This window comes from Macrobrachium rosenbergii, chromosome 3 (assembly GCF_040412425.1).
Source record: "Macrobrachium rosenbergii isolate ZJJX-2024 chromosome 3, ASM4041242v1, whole genome shotgun sequence".
NCBI lineage: Eukaryota > Metazoa > Arthropoda > Malacostraca > Decapoda > Palaemonidae > Macrobrachium > Macrobrachium rosenbergii.
Window position 1 is genome coordinate 5,141,129 of NC_089743.1, and position 19,542 is coordinate 5,160,670.

The 19,542-nt window shown below is 37.4% G+C and overlaps 1 protein-coding gene across 1 annotated transcript in view; it reads left to right on the forward strand.

Moving 5' to 3' along the window:
• Positions 1 to 19,542, forward strand: part of LOC136828835 (coiled-coil domain-containing protein 170) — a 108,591-nt gene extending 89,049 nt beyond the window's left edge. Inside the window, exons 19-20 of the mRNA XM_067087103.1 lie at positions 9,635 to 9,775; positions 10,995 to 19,542. The gene's annotated coding sequence lies outside the window, so the exon portion shown is untranslated. The remainder of the gene's footprint in view (positions 1 to 9,634; positions 9,776 to 10,994) is intronic.

Here is a 19,542-nt window from a genome sequence, read left to right on the forward strand (position 1 = left end):
GCAATCTTCACAAGACAGAGAATGGATACATCTGTTTGGAATGGTTCATATCCCGTTTGGCAAGTGCAATATGGTAAACCCCCTGTATTTGTGGGGGATGCCCAGACCCCACGAATAGCTAAAATCTGCAAATACTTACAACCCCTCTAAAAATGCTTATACCTGGCGACCATGGAAGGTCAGACACCAAAGTATGCCTAAAAATACCAGCATACATCAGATATACATTAAACTACTACCTTATTACTGTATTAATCTTTGAAATGATATTAATATAATTTCCAAGCCATCTTAAACATTTTATTGTTACATTTATATGTACGTACTCTATGGCTTACAGCTGTAAGTGAAAATAATCCAGTCCCTCCTACGTATTCAGCCACGCACATTTTCTTTCATACATTTAAAAGCTGTCCCGTTTTCTTTTAGAGGGAACCATGGGTATTTATACGTAATTCACAAAAAGAGAGAGACAAAAAATAAAAATCGTATGTACACTTTAAAAAATTTAGTACTACGTACATATTAAGATTACTACATACGTAATTCATACGGATACTCACCAGTGATGAATGTTGATTAAAGGTGGTATGATGAATTAGCTGTGCAGTCCGATGAATGACGATGAAGATATGACTGCACAGCAAAGCAGAGGAGTTACAACTCATCTGAGGGCGCCTCTTCACCTTCAGGAGGCACTTCGGGAGGCACTTCTTCAGTTGATTTGGAAAGCACTACTTCAGGCGATTGGCAGGCGATTCGAGAGGCACTACTTCGGGTGATTTGGGAGGTGTTGGAGGGGCCGCCTTCTTCTATTTGATGAACATGGTGATAGGCAGCTGCTGTCGCTGCTTTTTCATGGTGGTGAGGGCTTGATTATAGGGCTCCAATGCTAAATCAAGGATGTTTGAAAACTTTAAGAAGCGTTCCATATAAGGACCCCATGTTGAAACATACTCCTGCGTATCCTTGATCATTCTCTTAATGTTGGACAGACGTTCCAAAGTCAGGCAGCCCTCCTTGTCCTCCTGCTCCTCCCTGAACCTGGCGTACCTTCTTCCTCACTGGCAGACTTCATCAGGTCTTCCAAATCCTGGTCTGTCAGGGGGTCAGGGTGGGCATCAATGAGGGTGCTGATTTCATCCTCGGTGATGTCCTCGAAGCCTTCTCCACCTAGAATCCTCGCCAACTGGACAGCCTTATTAATGGCCGAATGTTGAATTTCTTCAGGAGAGAGGCCCCTGTAATCATGAACACACTCCGGCCACAACTTGTTCCAGCACGTGTTCAGGGTCTCCTTCTTCATGTCATTCAGTGATCGGCTGATGATGGTCAGACATGGCAATCATGAATTTCCGCCAGTAGTCTTTTAGCGTAAATTCGGTCATTGTCCTTTGCATTCACAAGTGCTGGACGGAGTTCCCGGTATAGTGTGCCTTGAAGGCACGGATCACGCCTTGGTCCAATGGCTGTAGGAGATAGGTGGTGTTGGGATTAGGGAGGAACTCAAGCTGGACTCCCTTGTAGTAAAGATCGAGAGGGTGGCCACCAGCATTATCTATAATCAGCAACACCTTGAACTCCATGCCTAAGTTGTTCAGGTATTGCCTAACTTGATGGATGAAGCTCTGATGGAACCTGTACTCTGTAAGGACTTTGGTGATCAGGCCTAAGGGTTATACTTCCAGAACACAGGAAGCAGTCCCTTGTTCTTATTCTTGAGGCCCCTGGGGTTTGCAGCCTTGTAAATTAGGCCTGGTTTAAGCATGAAACCAGCCGCATTCCCACACATGATGAGGGTAACCCTATCCTTCTGGGCCTTGAATCCGGAGGCTTTAGCCTCGTCCTTCATGAGGTATGTCCGGGAAGGCATCTTCTTCCAGAACAGGCCCGTTTCATCCATATTGAACACCTGTTCTGGATGGTAGCCCTTCTCCTTGGTGATTTTCTTGAAGGTCTCTGGATATTTTGCGGCTGCTTCAATGTTTGCAGAAGCTGATTCCCCATGCAAAGTAATCAACTGTTCGTTATTCACCAGCTGTACACCAGCTATTGTTATCCCACCGCTGCCACCAGCTGTTGTCATGGCCCGTTTCTTCCCTCCTTATTAGGGCATGACACTAAGGTAACGTGCCCGGGGTAGTGGTGTGGTAATCAGACGTATTTACAAAAAAAGTGAACCACGAACTCAGCCGCAAGCTTATCACTCCCCTCACTTATCATGAGCATTGTGAAGGATTGTCGAGAAAAAAGATGCAATTTTTTCACGACACATGACGTCATATTCTGGGCAGGTATATACTGCGTTTCTGAGGCACCTCCTCCACTTGCTTCATTCCAACTCTTGCAGGTGTGTTTTAAGGAATTCCTGTTGGTTATTGGGTATTGGCTCCTTGCAGGATGTCTTTAGGTCTCTGGCATTGATGGCATTTCATTGGCCAAATCAACTAGGCCTGACCTGTGGCAGTGGCTTATTTCTCTGGACTCTCCTTTGAAGGCAAGGGGGTGAGGGGTGTCTTCCCACGTTCTGCTTCCCGGTTTTCCCCTCGCAGGACCCTTCGGTTTCAGCCAGATGCTACTTCTCTTAACGCCTCATTAGTACTTGTGTGTTCTTGAAGTTGCGGTGGGTGACATGTTGTGACAGGCAGAGAGATTTATGAGTTTATGGTCCCCTCTACCAACTCCATGGAAGTAGGATATTTCCACTTCGAAAAAATACGTTTTATCTGTTCTCTCGATACATGTACAGTATGTTAGCAGATGCTCGCTATCGCTTGCACTTGCTAGTTACCATACCCAAACCCATATCTGTATCATACCCATACCCTTATCTGTACCATACCCATACCCATATCTGTACCATACCCATACCCATATCTGTACCATACCCATACCCATATCCATTCCATACCCATACGCATATCTGTATGATACCTATATCCATACCTGTACCATACTCATACCCATATCTGTACCATACCAATACCCATACCGATACCCATACTCATATCCTTACCATACCTATATCCATACCCATACTAATGTCCATACATACTCATATCCATTCCATACCCATACCCATACCCATATTCGTACCCATACCATACCATTCCCATACCCATACTATATCCATATCATACCTATATCAGTACCCATACCCATACCCGCAGCTAAATTAACCCTACTAATAATAGTCAGCAAAAGTCTTCGGGTAGCACCAGCACTGTTTACCTTCCATTCATATACAAACAAGTTGAATCTTGCCTCCATCCAAGGCTGGTAGCACAGTACGGTACAGAATGTTTTTCCATACTTCATACCTGGCTAAAATACTGTACCATAATTTCCTACCATACCCTCAATTATTTTTTCGTACCGTACAATACGGTAAAAATAATGTACATAATTCCGTACTTTTATCGTACTATAAGCAAACTCAATCTTTATTTGTAAAATCCCCTCTTTATAAAAATTTCAATGTAAACAGGTGTGAATTAGCAAAGGGACTTTATATGTATATGTATATATTCAGTTGTCATAATAATAATGATAATGATAGTATTAACAATAACGTATAATACATGAATAATTCGCATGACGCAACATGATCAGTACGGGACAGCAGACACGTTCATAATCAAGCAGAGTGGAGGAAGGTTGTCCCGAAAGGGCAATATGGGATTATATGGCTGATGGAGTAAACTTTTGTAACATGTTACTTCAAGAGTTACACACAGACATACACATGTTGATTAAGGAATTCCAAACATAAACACACACACACACACACACACATACATGCATGCGTGGTATGCTACAAACTGAAATGTTAAGTACCTTAGTGATCTACTTGTGCAGTCACTGAAGTCGGCCAAATATGCATTAGTAATTGCTTAGTGATATATCCAAGCCTAGGGTACCGCACAACATGGAATTTTGCCCATTTTTTCTGCACCAGAATCACACCATACTGTACTTAGGTAAAATCGTACCATTATTCTGTACTGTACCATACCGTAATGCCAGCCTTGCCTCCCTCAAAGGTAGGCATGCTTATAGACACCTATCAAAAATTTCAAATGTATTTTTAAAAATCTCTCCCTCTCCATTAAAAGTGTTCATCAGACACCAGTCACAGGAGTAGACCTAGTCATGATTCCTGGTTCAACAATTTCATGATGAAAATTTTATTTTATGTTCAGTAATCAGACACATTAAATATTTTCTGTTTTGATCAAAGATTTCTTTGTGTTTTCAAGTGTACTGACCACAGTATTCTAGTTTGTAGGCGCCTTGAGTTTCCTTGGAGTGTAACATTTATGCTAAATGTAGCCGGTAGCTACATTTTTTGTAGATGGGAACTCGGGCAGAAAGAGCACAGGTCAGGAAGAGCGGAGATTTTTAATTTTGTACGTTTTGGAATTGGAATATAAAATTTAGGCCAAAGGCCAAGCACTGTGACCTATGAGGTCATTCAGTGCTGAAAGGGAAATTGAGAGTAAATGTTTGGAAGGTGGAACAGGAGGAAAACCTCGCTGTTGCACTGTGAAGCAAGTGAAATTAGCCCCTTCTGGGGCTTTATATGTTTTGATCTTAAGAGAAAAGCTGTCATAAAAAGGCTTATGGTGATGATGAAAGTACATGTTTAATATTCGCTTAAACTGGCCTTTCTTAAACATTTGTGGCATCCATATTCAGGACTATGATCGATACCACAAGCTCCATCTTTACTGGATTTTCAGCGATCATTTTCCTCAGTAGCTTGAAGAGCTTTGGTATTTTTTGATTGGTATTTAGACTTCCATCTGTCATACTGACTTGGTTTTTTCAGGTTTGGATTTAGGATTTGTTATTAGCAGTTTTTTTTTTAGGCTGGCATTTTGTTTCTGTTTTTTTTAACTTAATATTTTGTTTAATTTTGTTTCTTTTTTTGAACTTAATATAACTCTTTGTTTGGATCTTTTAGTTGTTCTTACGATTGGGGAAAGTGTGACTCATCACTTTTTTTTATTTTGATATTTTTTTTTACCTTCTGTATAAACTCCTAGTTACACAAATATGTTTTTGTCAAGTGGTGCGGCAGTCTCAAGCAAACTTTTGTTGAGTATTATTACTGCTTTCATTCAACATTTCATCCTTGTTCAGGGCTGAGTCCATCATATAAGAGGTCAAGAACTTCACACCTATTTTTGATGGGGGTTTCTTCCCTTGAATTGTATTAATGATTTTTCATTTTGTTTCAGTTTTTCATTGCTGTATTTTGTTTTCCGTAGTACTGTGCTTTTTGTTGGGCCACAGTTCAGAATGTTGAATTTTTAATGGATGAATGAAATCTCTCCATTCTTACTGTAGTGCAAGGTTAGTTTCTCTGATGATTATTCCTGTCCTCTTTATTATTTGTAGTAATATGCACATTATTTTAATCATGCTTTGTGGTTTGCCACAGTCATCACATCTCGGTTACTTGATCCACAGATTTTTGAATCCCCAATACATTTTATGATGTTTGTTGCAGGTTCTAAACTGGAGTGGTATTGGGGCATTTAGTATAATTTCTCGATTTTCCCCTAATTAATCGTTCTGGGGGTAGGTTTTAAATACTGAACTTAAATTTTGCTACCTTAAATTGTATTTCACCTCATCTTAAGGGACCTCAACTTAGTAGACTTCTGTACTTAAGTTTTGTTATGCCACCATCTTAGCTGTCACACATTTTTAATGAAATCTTTTAAATTGAATTTAAAGTGTAAAGTATAGGTTAGTTTAGGTTAGAAACTATTTGGAATTGCTGTTAGCTGCAAGATATCTAGAAATTATTCAATCTCAGGCTTTGATATAGGGTCTTGTTTCTTGGTGGACTTTGTTACTTAACAGAAGGCCAGACCACCAAGGTGTCTGTTTATGTGCTACTGTATTTATTTTCTTTATTACGTCTTTTAATGCTCCATTCTTTAGAACTTGTCTCTTTTGCTGATAATATTGCTGTTTAACTGCTTCTTCGTCTTTTGGTAGCACCTCTACTCCCTATATATTTTATGGCGTGCCTAAAAACCATTGTTTGTAATGTCAAGATCCTCAACCAATTTTTACTCACAAATTACGAGTCAGATTAAAGTAAGGTCAATGGTGGGCTGAAATTTTACTTTAGTCTTTCTTGTTTCTGATAAAGTTCTAAGGTTCTTTAAGATATTTCACATATAATTGGTTTATGGGAATGGGACTGGGAGTGTCCATTCTCATACTTTAGTCAACCACAACTAGGAGAGAGAAGTACTCATTATTAAATGAAGATTATTAGATTCCATCAAGGGCTTTTTGCCTTGTCACCATTAAAGAAATATTCCAAGTACAGATGGCACTAGCGGTTCGGGGCGGGGGCGACCTGGGCACGTGCCCCCCATGAAAACTAATGACAAGATAATAATATTGAAGAATCAGATAATAATAACATAAATGAGAAATATGAAATTGGAAAAAATAGTGTGTCTGTTATAGAAATAATAAAATTTTGAGAAAAAAGATTAATTTTATATATATATATATATATATATATATATATATATATATATATATATATACTATATATATATATATATATATATATATATATATTTATGTGTATATGTGTGATATGAAAATTGGTGTCCCCCCCATGAAATTTTTCTGGAGCCGCTAGTGAGGGCTCCTTTACTTAGAAACCGCAGAGGGGCTTAACTTACACTCAATGCTCCTAGTGCCTTGAAAGTTGTCAGTCTATAGAGATTGGGCTCACCAATAGAAGCAGAGGTCGACATTAGACTTGCACCTCGCTAAGCCACGTCAGCTGATCGAATTCCCACTTCCTTCGTGTTGTAAGTGATAATCAAACAAAGAAAGTGGCCCAGTTTATCATCCAGAAATCAATCCAATCAGTGTAAAAAGGAAAAAGGAGTGGGTAAGAGGCAAAAATTCCTAGCAGATTTAGTCGAGAGCAATTACTTTGTGCCTAGTTATGAGTCTATTTCAAGTAGGTATCATTGTAAGCCCCATCCAGTGACAAGGTGCCTATAGTCTGGAGGAAGAGATGTTGTGAGGGTCTTATTCCATTGGAAGGAGGATCTCTTTCCATTTGTCCAATTTGTATTGGGGTATATGACAATTATAAGAAAAGTTTGTCATTGTATTACGACATCAGTGGTTTGTAAGCTGAGTAATGTTTTTACTGAAAATGCATTCCATCATCACATTTTATTTAAATTTTACAATTCTGTTAAACCTGTTCAGCCAGACTCATAGTTTAATACAAGACATTCATTATTCAGAGTAGCAATTCCGTTTATTATACATGACAACCATTTTACAGACATAGCAAGATGGTAAGGATGGTAAATGACAAACATAAGTAAATCCAAACTCAAATATAGGTCCAAGAAGTTGCATGAAAGCAAAGTAAAAATAAATATGTTGTTCTTACAGAAAATACCCTACCATATTTTAGCATCACTGACCAATTTTTCAAAAAAGAAACATATGGACAAAGTGAGGAAAAATGTTCTGTGAGCAAGGAGCCACAATTACTACATTCATGCACTGTCAAAGCTATTCGACTCGGCATTACTCCATAAGACTATTTATTCTAAATATATACAGCATTATGAGGTATCTCTTGTATGTGTACCAAATAGTAATTCAGTTTGGACGTCAAAGATGTGGACAGTTTAAAATACCACATAATGCACCAAACTTTTTAAGTGCAAGGTAAATATCACCTTTGTATGCATTTTACTTTGAAGATCTGTAAAGTCACCACATCGGCGCCAGGATAGTGTTTCGGCGGCGCCATTAATTAAGTCTCCGCTGAGCTTGTTTTCTTTAGTGACTTCCCATTTTCTTCAAGCTCAATTAGTCACGCCTAAAACGTGCCAGGTCACGCATTTTAATCATTTTTACTTTATGCGTATTTATACAAATGTCACACATTGTGTATCACATGTTTCTTCATTCACAGGCATCAAGACTGTATCCATATTGTAGCTCTGTATGTTTTGTATTGTAATTTGTACTCGTTCACTGCATATTATTGTTTATTGTTTCGACCTCAGGTCACAGTCAATTCCATTGTCTCTCGCGGGCGGCGTCAGTCGCCGCTATATAAACTGCCTGGATCTGTAATAAAGTAAAGGTAACTTTTACCTGCTCGTTTCTTTGACACCTTACAGTGGTGACCCCCCTGAGTATCCCGGGCCATTAGCGGACTCACACAGCGACTTAGTCTTGGCTCCAGGATTTCTCCAAAACGCTCTTAGCGGCCTAAACACGGCGCTGTAACCAGCGTTTGGAGTGCTGACTCTCGTCGGCGTACCCCACCAGCGTCCTCCGGGTCACCACTGTAAGGTGTCAAGAAACGAGCGGGTAAGATACTGCTTTACTGATCCCAGGATCTAGCGCGACTTGACCGACCGACTGGCGAGAATGGAATGTGACCTGAGGTCGAAAACAATAAACAATAATATGCAGTGAACGATCTAAATACAATACAACAACTGAGTTAGCACAGGGATGGCAGTCTTGATGCCTGAATGAAGAAACATGTGATACAATGTGTACGACATTAATATAAATGCGCATAAAGTAAAATGAAATAAATGACCCTGGCACGCGTTGAGCTTAATTGAGCGAAAAAAATGGAAGTCACCAAAAAACAAGCTCACTGGCGTTTCAATTAATAACCGCCGAAAAATACTATCCTGGCGCCACGTGGTGTTTACAAGGAGTATTTGTAAAATCACCACATCGCGCCAGGATAGTGTTTTGTGGCGCCATTAATTAAGTCTCCGCTGAGCTTGTTTTCTTTGGTGACTTCCCATTTTCTTCAAGCTCAATTAGTCACGCCTAAAACGTGCCAGGTCACGCATTTTAATCATTTTTACTTTATGCGTATTTATACAAATGTCACACATTGTGTATCACATGTTTCTTCATTCACAGGCATCAAGACTGTATCCATATTGTAGCTCTGTATGTTTTGTATTGTAATTTGTACTCGTTCACTGCATATTATTGTTTATTGTTTCGACCTCAGGTCACAGTCAATTCCATTGTCTCTGTAAGGCCAGCGTCAGTCGGCCGCTATATAAACTGCCTGGATCTGTAATAAAGTAGCAGTAACTTTTACCTGCTCATTTCTTTGACACCTTACAGATCTACCAACAATAAAAAAATCTTGCATGTGAACCATAATTTGAATGATAGCCTGGTCACTTTACAGATGCTCTGAGCTACAGACTATACATAAATTTTCCATGGATACAATAATTAAATGACAATTGCTGTACTGTAAAGTAGGGGCCGGCAACCCCCGGCCCGCCGGCCACATCCAGCCCGCCAACTTAACACCTCAACATCAATTACATAACAAATAGTTTTTACTTAGTTTAAGGAGTTAAGGATGTGAAGTTATCGAACAAGCAGAAACAAGTGTCCCATTAAATAATTTTATATTTCTAACTGTATTTCATTTGTATTAAGGAATTTGTATTTTTTTCTTTTGTATGTGTGTGGATGTATTAGTCATATCTTGTTATTCCTGCAGTAAAAGAAAAGAACCTCGTTTAGCTATTACATTAACTCCATTGTTTCCTCTGCAAACCTTCAGGCCAGGGCAGTCGTGTGGACGAAGAGGTCTGAGGTCAAGACCATTTATTATAGCACATCTGATATCATGAGCCTCCTCCGAGACACTCCATAGCTATTTCGCCCTTTCTTTCCAAAAGGTCGTTGACCCCTGCTGTAAAGTGTAAGTACTCTAAATTATTTTCTCAGAAATTTTCCAGTTCCTTACCCTTGCTCCTTTTCCAACATGCCATTCTTTCGATACAATCCAAGTAACTGCAAAACATAAATGTCCGATTTTCTTCTTTAATGCTCTCTCTTTCCCACTTTCAGGTAGAGCAATAAAAAAAATCTGGGTATCTTTCCATATCAGCTTCCAACTCAGCAAATACAGTATTTGAGATAAATTGTGTAATAAGTTTTTTGTAGTAATACAAACCCTGATATTTTACATCTGCCAAAGGTAGAGAAATTGCAGCTGGTATCAATTACTAGTAGAGGTATTTGTGATGGTAACATGTTAAAGAGGAAGGGAGCAGCAACTTGAATGCTACAGTGACAATATTATGCCAGTCTTTATTAGGCAGTCTTTCATGCAGCTTTAGTATTGGACCCATAATGTTCTCTTAAATTCTCTCATTCCCTCTGTGCATTTGATACAGTACAATTATATGATTCTAAAACCATTTTCTTTATTGGTGGGGAGAAAATTGCTTCTTTTTAGCCTGTTTTTTCATTGTTACTTTTACACAAAGTGTTAATTTTTTTACTTGCAAAGATCAACAATTCGTGGGATGAACTTAGTCCCCACTTCAATAAGGAGAGATTGATTTTGTGGGTTTTGGTTTATGAAATGCAAAGCAATGAGAAAGGACCAAGTAGCAGCATATAAGTTCATGCAAATGGTAAACTGTACTCATTTCCTTATATTTTCCATTCGTCTATAGTTCCTAAGCCTTGGAGATGAGTAAACTTTTGTTCACCCCCAAGTTTTTCTGTTTTCATCTTTTCAAAGCAGTAGTAGTAGTACAGTGCCATTAAAAACAATCCAGTGACCGGAATTTATTGTTATTTGCTGTTAATGACAGTTACCAAGCTTCCATGGGGGTGATTAGTGAAATGCTTTTGATATACTTAAACCAACTCACTTGTCCTTATTCTTTTTCGAGTTGAGGAAACCAACTCACTTGTCCTCATTCTTTTTTGAGTTGAGGCACTCAGCATAGGTAAATGTTTCTCATGGTTGTGGGCACTCTGCATAAATAATTACGGTACATATTTGTTTATATTTATAGCTTTAAGGAGGATTCTTCATTATCCTAAGAGCTTGTGGTATGCAGTCGACGTTCTCTTCAGATTTGGATTTTTCTCATCCTGCCATTAAGTTCTCCATGTTTTTGCAGGATCTCATGAGAAGGGAAGGGAAGTTTCAAGAAGGAAACAGACCTGTGTGGTTTGACAGACCTTCCCTTTCACAAATTCATCCTGTAGGCTCATAATCATACGTCCACTCACGACGCTGCAAACTAATAGCACTCAACTCACCTCAGTTTTGCATGAACCTTTGGCCCCCCCCCTTTTTTTTTGACGAAATTTATTCAGTCCTACTCGGGAATTCTTGATGGAACACTCTTGCCTGATTCTTGTCTTATCAAGCAATGACTTTCTAGGTTACCAGGATGTGACTGTTACTGTTATTTTGCAGTTTAACCAGACTACTGAAACAAACTATTAAACCTTCACGGAGCTGTTCTGAAAGGTTAGCCTAACATATTTTGAATTTTGTCTGTTAACTTGTGATTCATAAAAAAGTGATATCTGGATAAACTGAAAATGATGGGTTTTCTCCCAAAATGTCCTGGGTTAGCTTATTTAAAAATCTTGACAATTATTGCTGATTGAAGCTTGGACATCCACGTAAAATATACACTAAGTCAAATGGATTATAAAAATGCAATAATTCAATCATAGATCTGAATTTATTAAATTTTCGCTGTAGGGCCCCCAATTCCAAAAATTTTGTCATCTATGAAACATGATGGGTTTTAGAGATCTTAAGCACTGACTGGGATTGTTAGGTTTGATACAGTCATAGTAATGACTGCTCTATCAGCATCTTCATTTCTCTTATAGCCAAATAGGCAAGGATCCAACATATTTCAAAATCTACACCAGCCTCATATGATTTGCAGAATGTAAACTTAATTTGCTAAGCAAGAGAATATTTTGAATAATAGTTCTGAAGCATAGGTGAAAGGTCAGCAAATCCTATGCCTGGTAGGGAGACTTAGAACCACCAATATAAATTGGACAGTGTAGGTCTTTGCATCTTATATGTTCTAAGTATGTTACTTATGAAATATACAAATGAATACAAGTTCTGGCATTACAGGTAGTCTTGAGAAGTGGCAGTTCTGTTTCTGGAGGAAATCTTATCCCTGTATTTATCATTCATTAAATTGAAGGGTGGAGGATGGTAATTTATAAATATGACTGTTCAAACGCACTTGCTTTCTTACTGAACTTCGACAGTAGGTGTACCTTGCTTTCAACTTGTGATACATTTGGAGATGATTGAAGTCACAGCACAGTTTCTTAGTCCTTCATTACGAATGGACTAAGTTTTGTACTGCCGAGTAAGATGCTCTTCCGTATATTTTACTTCGATTGTCTATTGCTGATACAGTTGATTTATACAGGCTAGCAATATTTATGTTGAGCTGTCATGTCCCCAGGTTGTATGTGGGTTTTCTGCTTAGATGTAAGGATTTTTGCATTTACCTCTTGTATGCATGAACATGAGCTTTCCAGTTTGCATGTGTATCAAACGTTAAACCTAAGAATTTGATTGTTTTACTGACACGTAGTCTTTCTCTCATTTTTAGTTAGGTTCATAGTTTTGTTCCTCCCAACATCTCTGTTGAACATTTCTCAACAGAGAATTGAAATCCAACCAAGGAAGACATTTCTAGTCTGTGTTATAGGATAAATAGGGAATTTGGAAAGTACACCCATGCAACATGATTCTTTTTGTACGCCCAAAACCTGCTGAAGAAAATGTTGTGCAGTTGCCAACTAGTGTTAAACTTTTTTTATTCCAATATCATATATGCTGATAAGTTTGTGAATTCACAGCTAACATTACTTTCCCTGGGGATTAATAGATATGATATCTTTTACTTCCTGGTATCGTTCGTAATTTACGTGAAATGACTTGAATATACTCATACATTTTTTTTGCACTGCTTGCCTCAAAGCATAGTGTGACAAGGTTGGCAGTTCTGCCAAAGCCAACTCGCACAACTTACTACAAAAAGTGGTCATCGTAACTACCTCTACAGCATATAACAATAGAACTAACAGGCTCAACAGTCATGAGAAAATTTCGAAGTTGAAATACAAATTACAAATAACTTTTCTAGAAATCTGGAGTCTTAGGCTATGTTCAAACTGCCCATATGTTGTACTAATGGTGTACAGGCCTAATAAAAAAAATCCAAGGCTTCTGAGATGCAATTTAGTTTACTGAAGGATTTATTTGTAGAGACTGTCTGTTCTTTGAATAATAAAAGTTGATGGTTCTTTAAATTATATCCAAATGATAGTTACTGATTTAAAGTTATTAGCATTAACGCCAAAGCCTATGCAACAGATTTTTTTTAAATAACGCAGAATATTATTTTATTCAAAAGTCTTTATGCTTGATTTTTTGGTATATAATTGATTCGTAAGGAAATCTGAAGTGTGAGAATATGTAGATAACTTCATATGCTTTCCAGCCACAAATTGTAAGTATAGAAGTGTGACTGTTAAGAGTAATGTGTTTTTAGAAAGTAAAGAAAATTAACACACCTAGCCCTAGGAACAAAACTGTGGCACTAACAAAAGTGTAATTTGCAAAGGCAGATATTTGTCAGTAAACAATTATTTTTGAAGTAGGTAAGGAATATAAATTTAACAAATAATTTGATCTTTTATGAAAATAAATATATTCCTATAGTAAATACAGGATAATTATTTTCAAGATCATTTCATTGTCTTTATACACAAAGACCCATGTTCCAAGCAGTTCCTGTTACCCCACCTAAATGGGTATGTCACACAAGCCACGCCCACTGAGTGATATTGGTGGATAAGTTTTAGCTATCGTAACAATTTCGAATTTATTTATCTTTTTTCAGCACTTAGGCATAAAAATAATCAAATGGGACTGTTTGAAATTTTATTGTTGCAGTTAAAGCTAATATCATAATGTTATGAAAACTTTTTATGATTTTTCTTATTTTAACATTTGAACCTAGGCTTGACAGAGAAATATTTTGTCGAACACATCGGCGCTGAGCAAATGAAAGTTTAGGAAATGTTCCATGACTGTTTTCTGAAATTTGGCTACACGTAATATTTTTTCAGTTTTTATACACGACAGATTTTCCTCTTGTGAAACAAATTACTGCCTTTTGTAAAGTAATCATATTTTTGCATTGAAATAAAATATAAATATGCGGCACGTTAGGTCGCCAGTTATTGAATTTTGAATGAAATCCTATGCGTTCATGTAGCATCACTTATGAACATGGCTGTACAATCAGTCTGAAGTTTTTTATGAATATTAAGTAACAACTAGCTTTGATAACTGAGTATGAATATCGCTGTAGTTATTTTTATAGCCGCCACGGTATCATTCTCAGCTACCAGTTGAGAGGGCCAGCATTCAAATCCCGCTGCTCACTGATGGCTCGGATTGCGCCACTGCAAAAATCCAGCGGCCCATCAACCTAACGGTCTGAAAAAACCTGAGAGGTTCAGCAGGAGAATAGGTACCAGCCCTCGGGCTGGGAAGTTAAACAATGGGCCTAGTGACACACTGGCCACATGTCATAGGCACTGGGACTTGTCCCCCCACTGGCTGTCGGCCTAAGAAACAGGAGATCAGCTCCTGCCCTATGAGCCTACATAGGTCCAGGAGGACTTTAACTCAAACTATTTGTTTATATTTAAAGCCCCTACAGATATAGACTAATAAAATGGGTGAATGTATCTAATGTGACTTACTTTTCGGAAATCCAAATAGAGATGGAATCCCGATTTCAGACTTTTGCATATACCATATTAGTCTGGTGCATAACATTTTCAAGAACCTTACATAAACACCTGCTCTAAATCTCCAGGTGTGAAATGTGTTTCTCAGCCAAATGTGATAGTGAAATTATAAAAAGTATGATTTTGTTAATGATAAAAAGTGAAATTGTATAAAGTATGATTTTGTCAATGATACAAAGTGTTTTATAATTTCAAGAGAGGTTCTACCTCATCTACTACATCTGGAGAGAACACATAATACTTCTATAGCGAATTTTTCTTGTCTCAAGATGTCTTTCAGGAAGAACGTTTCTTAGTGGAACAGCAAAACTTCCGTTGATTTTACTATTTCTGCTTCTCTAGATAGACCTCATATGTTGGTTTCAGAATACCTGTATCTATTTTTACAGCAATAGTGACTATTTTGAATAGTGTTTTGTCCTGTATGAACTGTTTGTTTTAAAGTTACCACCATGTATCTAGTAGTATTCCTGTTGAGTTTAGTTTCTAATAATTCTAATACTATATCGCACTATCAAGGGACACTTGTATTTAGAAGAGTGAGGAATAACTTGGGTGTGGCGTTGGTATTGAATGTTGTGGAGAATTTGTCACTTTCATTATGCTCCCTCAACTATTGATATGGAGGAATTTCTCTAGTGTTTAATTGATGTAAATTCCAATCAGCTCTATGGGAATTACAATGAGGTGCATGTGCAGTTATGCTGCTTTGCAGACATATTATTATTGGAGAGTGATCACTGCTATACAGATCATAATTTTCTCAGTTAAACCTGCCTGGAATTTAAGAACAACACAAACTTAGGCTCAGTCAACTGTCAACTGATGAAAATATTGTCTTGGGGAAAATAAGTTTGTTTTGGAGTTCTTCAAGATGTGGCCCAGCATTATCTAATGTGAAGCAAGTACGATCCCAAATTGGCTTGTGGGCATTCCAGTCTAATGTCATTAATAATGGCCTTTGGAAATTAATAAGTGTGAAAGTATAACTGTTTTGAGGGTAAAACTTAATAAATGGTATTGGAAAATCAGGGTAATTTATAGTTATTTTGGACCAAGTTATATTTTCATGTGTAGACTGCAGTTCCTGAGGTATTTTCTTCATGGTTTGAGGGTGATGCCAAAACATAATCTAAGAGTTGAGGGAATTGTGTGATGTTTGTATTGTAAACACTTTGCATTTGGATGATGTATCTTAATGAGACATTGAATTACACCAAGACTTATTCAGGTTTTAAGTCTGCGAACATTACACTGAATGATGCGAGTGTGGTTAGGTTCTGGGGCTTCACAAAAATGGAAGCTTACTATGGAGTTTTTGGTCCCTTGAATTATAGCCTAATGATTTCATTTACCACTTTGTCCAGTTTCATTTCTATTGCTTTAATGTTACTTTTCCCAAGACTTTGTCTATGATAGGTATGTGACGCTCTTGGTAATATGCCACATTAAGCAAATGTAGCCACTTCATGTGAATTTGCGTTAATATCAATTTCTGGTTTTCCATAAAAGAAAACTAATGTCCGCTCTCAGATCTTAAAAACTACTAAGGCTAGAGGGATGCAAATCGTTATGTTGATCAACCACCCTCCAGTCATCAAACATACCACATTGCAGCCCTCTAGCTGTAGTAGTTTTTATTTTATTTAAAATTAGGTTTAGTAGATGGTGCGTCTTGGCATCATTAGAGGTGCCAGCCGCCAAGGAACCTTTACTTGTCCGCACCTGGGGAGCAACTGAGTGTGTCATGCTGCAGCACATCAAGATAGTTGTATAGCATTATATGCTGTGCAGAAAACTTGATTGCACTGAATAAACTTTAGCACATTTTTTACTTATTTTATTTGCTTTTGAAATTTCTTATTGCATAAATAAAGCTTCCTATGCTATAATATTCATTTGCTTCATGTTTCTATGAGATACAAGACAGCCAGTTTTGGTCTTGCTTTTACTGTGTGTGTGGATAGTTTTGGTGGAGTTACAATGTGGCTCATAAACTGTTGATGAGGTAATTTCTTCTGCCAGTGTTATCTTTCCTATGCAATACATTTCCCTTAATTGTTAATTTCAGTTGTATTTTTTCCGTGTTGCTATTCCACTTTATTCCCACCTGGATGGTGCTACATGTCCTCTATTTTTTATGTTAGTACGAAGTTTAACGGTGCGTCATCTAGGACCCGAGAGATTTATCTCCATTGTTAATACTTTGACTCCTCCTTTTACAAGGGGAGTGCAGTTTCCAAGTCATTTTCTTTTACATCGTCTTGCAGTTGTACCATCTATTTGCTCTTCCAAAACAGGCAAATGGATTTGGTAATATTGTTTTTTGTTTTTCTGTCTGCGTTTGAATTACACTTTAATACTGTAGGTGTGGGAAGCCTGGTTTCTAAGTACTGTACTGTTTTGGGATAATTGGATCAAGTAGCCTATCCCTCATACTTTCAACTCAAATTCAGCTCTGCTGACTTGGTTCTTCGTGTCATTAGCACTTTAAATTCTGTTTTATATTTACAGCGTACAAAAATATTCTTTAGATTTTGCAAAATAAAAAAAACCCACATCTGATACATTTAGGAGTGTTTCGGGTCCAGTTTTTCGTATGATCTTCAGACCCACAAACAACACAGTTCTTATACTTGATATTAAATATATGTCGAAACTGGAAGCATATTTATTTAACAGTGTAGTGGTTTAGGTTGGAATCGGTATACTGTATTTCTTTATTCTGACCAAGGATTTTTTTTTTTTTTTCGTGGCAGATTTTCTCCTATGATCTGAAAGTTTGCAATTTTTATTGCTGTATTGTGCTTTTTCTTTTCATAAGGAATCTGGTATTTTTTCAAGTCATGGATATGATCCAAAATTTAGTCACTCTAGTATGCCATTTTTTTAGCAACCTCTCCTCCTTAAAGGGGGCAAAATTACCATCCCATTTATATAATTAAACATGTCATGGCTCGTGACTACTACTTGGATTCCTAGTATTTCTCTGATATTCTGAAAAAATAGCTGAGTTTTTAGTGGTTAATTCAGTCAACCATTCATTTGTTTTTTGTGGTCTGGAACACCCTACCCATGATGGACATAAAGTTGGTACCTTCAAGAACTGAAGGGGATATTTTTATGTTATGAGAACACAGAATCTATAGAGATATTTTTCTGTTATGAGAAACAGAATCTATACAAGTTATTTGTTCCAAATGTAAAGGTGAAATGCATGATGGCTGGATCAGCTCTTAGTTTCTTTCTTTCCATTGTCGTTCTGCTGATATCACAGTAGCTATACTGTACTGACATTTCACTTTCTTGAGAAAGGAGTTTCCTTACTCATATCTTGTCAGTGCCTGTTCATTGCCTTCGAGTGAAATCAGACAGATTTCATCTATGGCAGTCTCACCCACCAAGAGGGCCTACAGTGAATGAACATGGTTCTGTCACAGTGGTGACCATCCCAAGAGAACTTCCTAGATAAAAACTTACCTTCAGTGCCTTACGGGTCATCAGCTGTTAAGACCCAGCACTGTCAACAAGGTTTGATAAAATTCTTTTTCCAGGCCTTGGCCACGTCACCTACTTGAATTCTTTGGGTAGGAAGACATGCCATTATATCTCTCTCCCCTTCTTAATAAAGAAGTGACTAGAAGTGTATTCATGGCTGTGTATGGTTTGGTACATAAAGGAAAAAAAACCTTGCTAATTTAGTCTGCAGCAACTAACTTAAGCCAAGCTATGAGCACCCTCTAAATAGTTGCTCTTAAGATTTCCACCCAACAGCAAGGTGTTATGAGTCTTTGGGGGGAAGGCTTACTAGGATGTTAAGGGTAAGATTTTATGTATACACAGTTTCTGGCACATCATCTCATACCTTTCATATACCATACATTTCAAAATAGGGAGTTTACTAAAATCTAGCAGGAAGGACATAAAACCCAAACCATTAAAGCAATAATACAAAAAATCACACTGTGAATTTTGGGACTTCTAATTTCCTCAAACAGTTATGTACTGTACTACAGTGCAAGATTCTTGCACTGGGATTCTTACCTGCACAGGAAAAATCCCATTATAAGCAAGTTTTAAAAGTAAAATTAAGATTTCTTACACGATTTAAATATTTTTAAAGATTATTTCAGTGCTCCTTCTCTCTTTTCAGTCACTGTTCAGCATTTCAGGATATAACTGCAAGGTGGTTATACAAGGTTTTCCACCAAACGACCTGGCAAAAGTTGGAAAATTCCTTAGTGCTCATTGCAACTATCTTACTTTTATATATATAGTATACAATACTGTCTTGTAAAATACTGTACAAACAAGACTAAACCTTATTATTATTATTATTACTTTCATGCATACATATAACAATGGGCATACATTAATCTACATCAAAAACACTCGTTTTCTTCAGTGTCCAAGGTCAGTCAAGGGCTGAAAACTGTAAAGAAAGTTGCCTTCAGTTCTATCACAAAATCTAAAAAATCTCAAAACCTAACCCATCAACTTCATTTTTATGTCTCTGTTCATATTTCTTGCAAAATCAGACTGTAACTCTTAATTTTACATCTGTACAAAAACTATGGAAACCAGACTTGAACCAGATCACCTACAGTGGCACTTCAGAAATTCACACTTTGCCACAAGCTAAAGACTCCTATGCATCAATTGTTCTTAATTTTGTCTAAAAATGTGTTTAGATATTTCTTCAATATATTTTGCAAATACAGTTTTATTGATGTAAATCTCCATGGTCACTACTATAACACTACTGATTTCAGAATTTACATTTTCTGTAGATAATTCAATGAACATAGTACTTCACACTAGCAAACTGTGTACCAATACACAGGTAATGCA